The following is a 5,734-nucleotide window of genomic DNA, read 5'->3' as shown; positions in this document are numbered from 1 at the left end:
TGCCAGGCCCTTTGATCCTTTGATGTGGATGCTGCTAGATCCTGAGTAATCTTTATTGTGGCTCCCCTATATTTGAATTTATTTTCTAGCAGTTTGTAGTATTTTTAACTTGGTCTGATAGTTCTAGAATTTAGCCACAATATTTCTTGGAGTTTTGATTTTAGAGTTCCTTCAGTAGATGATTGATGAATTCTTTTAATGTCTATTTTACCCTCTGTTTCTATAATATCTGGGCAGTTCTCTTTGATTATTTCCTGGAAAATAGTGTCCAGGCTCTTTTTTTCATCATATTTTTCAGGAAGTCCAATAATTCTCAGATTATCTCTCCTAGATATATTTTCCAGGTTTATTGTTTTCCCAAGAAGGTATTTGACATTTTTTTCCATTGTTTCATTTTTTTGGTTTTGCTTGACTAATTCTTGGTGTTTCCTCGAGTCATTCAATTCCATTTGTTCAATTCTAATTTTTAATGAATTATTTTCTTCACTCACTTTTTTAATATCTTTTTTCTAATTGTCTAATTGTATTTTAAGTGAGTTGCTTTGTTCTATGGAATTTTTTTCCATTTTGCCAATTTTATTTTTTAGAAAGCTATTTCTTTTTCCAATTCACTAATTCTGTTTTTCAAGGATTTGATTTCTTTATCCACTCTGTCTTTAAATGAGTGGGATAACTTATTCAGACGCTCTTGCCAAGCTTCCCTTTCCTTTTCCCATTTTTTTTCTGGCTCTCTTGTGAGAGCCTTTTTAATTTCTTCTATGAGAGTCTTGTGTGTTGAGAGCAGCAGTGAGGCACTAGCAGGACAGCAATGGCTATGCTGCATCTGCGCTCTGAGACTCTGAGAGCATGCTGAGACACTCTGGGTGAGTGTAGACAGGTCCCAGGAAACTCTAGTTTTTCAGGGTTATTGTCTTTACCCCCTGTGTTTATAGCTTCTCTGCTGATCTATTGACTTGTTGTTAGGGCAAAGTAACCACACTGTGGTAAAGTTCTCCCCACAGAAATGGCTAATATCACATACGCCCCTCAGGTCTGCTCAGTGTGAGCTGCCTTCTGTACTCTCATTGTCTGCCTATAGTCTGTGCCCAATCTAATCATCCCCACCTGTGAGCAAAAACAGACCTTTTCTGGCGAATGTTGAGCACATCTTCTCTTGGTAATTATTTGTGTTTTTTTTCAGTCAAGCACTAATTCAGAGGCTTTGTCATGAAATAAAGTATTCTGAGAGCAAGATGGAGCTTAAATAGATGTGCATGTCCTTTCCACCATCTTGACCAGTTTTCTTCCTGTTTTCTCACATTCTTAACCTCACTTAAGTGCACATCTGTTCTCTTACATGCCAAGAGGAAGGGAAAATTGTACAAGTTCACTGTAGCCAAGCCTCATTCCACCAACTCTCTTATGTCCAGTTTGGCCCCTCTTTTAATTCATTATCTCCTTCAGTTTTTTTTTTTTTTCCTTCTTCACCTGGCTTTAAGGCCAGATTGGTGGTTGCCTCAGATTAACTTTCTGCCCAAAGATATATACTGCTAAAAAAAAAAAAAAGAATGTTGGAATTCATAAAATCCAGCCAACTGGATTTATGTAATTTAATTTCCAGTGGACCCTTGATACCGCATGATAACATTTCTTTACTGAGTGACTCTCTATCATACTCTTCAAAGTAGCTAACCCTCTCTTTGTTGCTTTTATTTCCTTCCCTAGAATTCATTTACTAGCCCTTTACACTCTTTATTTTTTTGTGTGTGTGTTTTGTTTTTTCTTTTGATGAGACAATTGGGGGTAAGTGACTTGTCCAGGGTCACATAGGTAGTAAGTATCTGAGGACAGATTTGGACCTAATTCCTCCTGACTCCAGTCCAATACTCTATCAATTGTACCCTCTAGCTGCCGCTCTCTTTTGCAATCTGGCTTTTAAACTTTACTACTGAGCTAGAACTGCTCTCTCCCATCCCTTAACTACTAAATTTGAAAGATTTCTCTGATATTAATTCTACCTGATTTCTCTGAAGTTTTGACACTCTTGTCCATCCCTTCTTCCTTTACATTCTCTTTTTGTCAGTTACAATAATGATACTCTCTTTGTCTTCTTTCTAACTATATGAATACTCTTTAAAGGAAAAGCTAGCTCAGTCTTCATGAAACAGATGTTGCTTCTATTACCGAAATCTATAGCTGAATGACCCACAGGCATTTTAATTCTCCTGAAATTGACTTTTCTTCTAAACAGTCCTGCTTCTGAAGAAGGAACCAGATCCTTTCAGTCTTCTAGGTTCACAAGTTCAGAGTTATTTTTGACTCTTCCCTCACATGGTGAATTCTTCCTGGAATCCTCCATTTTGGGGGAAGACCAGCCTGCTTTTATTCTGCTCTGTGCCCTATTCCTGACTCTCTGGACTATAAAACCTCTCACTCACCCCCTACCTTTTCAGCTCCTTTTTCTGTGTTATCTTTTCCTTCTAAACCTCCAGGTCCTTTTTTGGAACCTCTTTCTCATCTATACTAGTTTACTTGGTGATGTCATCAGCTCCCATGGATTTAAGTATTTTCCTTATGCTGATGACCTGTCTATTTCATGCTACCCCCTTCCCTGCTTACTTCCAATCTCACATCTCCAATTGCTTTTCAGATATTTCAAATTGGATGTTCAATAGACATCTTAACTTCATCATATTCAAAATTGAACTCATTATCTTTCCTCCTAAACCACCCCCCTCCTAACTTCACTATTATTTTAGAGGGCAACACCATCTTCCCAGATCCTTAGGCTTCCAACCTCAGTGTCATCTTCTACACAATATCTCTCAATCTCCCCTCCCTCCTCTTTCATTCAATCTGTTGTGGAAGTCTATTGATTTCACCTTTGTAAACCATTGGGACCATCCCTCTTAATTCACAGGCCTGATCCTAGTTGCCTTGCTCACTGAGACTAACAAATGCACTAACAATTGTGTGGCTGGTTTAAAATCTAAATTCCTGTTTTGGGAAATATGTACATTTGCCATATGTAGAAGTACTGTTTTTTAGGGAAACTTTTACTTGTTCCTAATAGCTTCAAATATAAAATGCAAGCTCCATAAGAAGCCTCCTTTACCTCTTTGACCTTGAACCTATTATAGAATAAAGTCTAAACTCAGAAAGAAGTGACCCTTCTCCTTGGCAAGCCAATTACTCTGCTTATCACATGGATTCCATACATTTCCATTTCTTCTTACTTACCTCAGAGTCATGTTCTTTTCCTCTCTCATTCCCTAAGTATTGGCTCTTTCCTTGATACCCACAAACATCCTTAAGATTCCCCTACCCTGAAAAAGTATTTGCAGTCCCTTCAAGTGATCATCCTATCTTCTTCTTTCCTTTCCTTGCTAAACTCTTAAAAAACCAAACCTTTTCCCTGCCCACACTCTTAGAAAGTCTTCATTGCTTTTGTTTTCTCATCACTCTTTTCCTCTTCTTAACCTCTTAAAATCTGGTTTCCACCATCTTATTGAAACTGTTTTAAAGGTAATCAATAATAATTTAAATGTTAAATCCAATGGACTTTTCTCAATCCTTGGCTACCCTGACCTTCAGTTGTTTTTTAAAAATATTTCTTGGCAAAGATATGAAATATTTTGCCATTTCCTTCTCCAGTATATTCTACAAATAAGGAAACTGAAGCAGAGCTAAGTGACTTGCCCAGAGTCACATAACTAGTAAGTATCTGAGACCAGATTTGAACTCACTAAGATGAGTCTTTTTGGCTCCAAATCTGACCCACTATCTGCTGCACCACCTAGATGCCCTGTCCTGCTACCCTAGTTAAATAACTTCATTTTATTTGCCATTTCTTTTTCTTCATATACCAAATGGAGAGTAAGTTGAATTTTATCAAAGGGTATTTCATGTTTGTTCATTTGGATAACATACTTATGAGCATTGATACTTAAATAGCTTTATATGATTATGTATTGTAGTGTTTTTTGTTTTAGCAAAACAAAACAAAAAAAAAAAACCTAAGATAGAAGTGTCCACTGTTGGTAGAAATGTAGGGATGCCACTCTATAAAGGAATGATTGCCATGCATTTTGAATTCTTTTTCCCAAATGAAAAAATAGTTTATATTTTTGTATGTGGTCCCAAAACAAGTATTGCAATTCCTTTGAGTTTCCTAAGATCATAAGAGGCAATGGTTACAGTGGGCAAAATTATTGTATCTGGAGAAAGAGATCATGGATTCAAAACATCTCCTTGCTACTTATTACCCTTGGGCAAGCCACAATCTCTGTAAGTCTTAGATCCTCAAGTTTAAAATGAAGAGGTTGGACTAGATAGCCTCTAAGATCTATTCTCAATTCTAAATCTATAAGCTTGACCCTAATTAGCTCTCAAAGTTTTCTAATTAGTTGATATATTTTGTTATTTTTTTTACACACGGCATTAATATATTTACTTACTGAACATAGGAATATTCAACTTTGATAGGACATTTATATTTGGTTTGTTCTAGTTGAGGTGGAAAGGATGGAGTAGGAGAATGATATTTCTTTCCTTTTGTCTGTCTTTCTGTCTCTGTCTCTCTCCATCCCTTCCTTCTCTTCTTTTATCCTTGAATCAAAACTTCTCACAAATATCACTATTAAAATGGTAAGTAATGCTATTTATCCATCCAACTTTTTTGCTCAGAGGCATTGCCCAAAGCAATGCAATAAAAGGTAGTTAACATAATAGGCAGAAAAAAAAATATTTTCCCTTTTCTGGTTTGACAATAGACCAAATTAGCCAAGTAGAATCATTCCTTTATAAGATGTGTTACCTGACCTTTCCACAATCAGTTTTAAGGAGCTGACTTTTCATCTAGGAAATTTCCGTATTCTTTGAGGTCTGACAATCTCAGCTTTTCCCCTAGCACCTTTATGGCCAAAGAGAACTCCATTTCTATTTTTCCATGGCTAGATCAAATGCTCAGCTAGTGGAAGGCTTTCATCCTGGGAAATGACCATTTCTTTGTAATTTGAGATGGCACAGGTTAATTGAATTTCAGATGCAGGTACATGCAGCTCTTGGCTATCGATACAACCATCACTAAAGAAGTCATTCAATAGGATAGAATGTTTATCTTTAGGCCAAAAGCATTAAGTTCATGTTTCACCTAGTTGGCAGGTGAATGAAAACTTCTGTATTGTCAATGATAGGAAAAGTATTCATTTCATTTTGCTAGGCTTTCAAGCTAATTTATTTAAGGTTTCATGCAAAGAGTAGCTTCCAATTGTGGGACAGCTAGATGCTACGTGAATAGAACACCATGTCTAGAGGCAGCAAGGCTCATTTCTTCCTAAGTTCAAATCTGGTCTCAGACACTTAATAGCTGTGTGACTTTAAGCAAGTCATTTACCTTGTTTGCCTCAGTTCCTCATCTGAAAACTGAACTGGAGAAGGAAATGGCAAACCACTCCTATCTTTGCCAAGAAAACCCTAAATGGGGTCACTGGGAGTCAGAAACAACTTAAAAATTACTTAACAACAAACTTTTTTCAATCTTTTTTTTTTTTTTTTGTGATCTTTAATTGAAGTCTTATTTTCATTGTTCTGTATATGAGTCATTATGCCTGGTAAATCAGAAAAATTCCAGGATGGGTCTTTTTTTTAATAACAGATTTTTGTTTTTCAAAATACATGCAAAGATTGTTTTCAACATTCATCCTTACAAAACCTTGTGTTCCAAATTTTTCTCCTTACTTCACTTAGCATCAGT

Source organism: Sarcophilus harrisii, chromosome 1 (assembly GCF_902635505.1).
Source record: "Sarcophilus harrisii chromosome 1, mSarHar1.11, whole genome shotgun sequence".
NCBI lineage: Eukaryota > Metazoa > Chordata > Mammalia > Dasyuromorphia > Dasyuridae > Sarcophilus > Sarcophilus harrisii.
Note: the sequence above shows the minus strand (reverse complement) of the source record.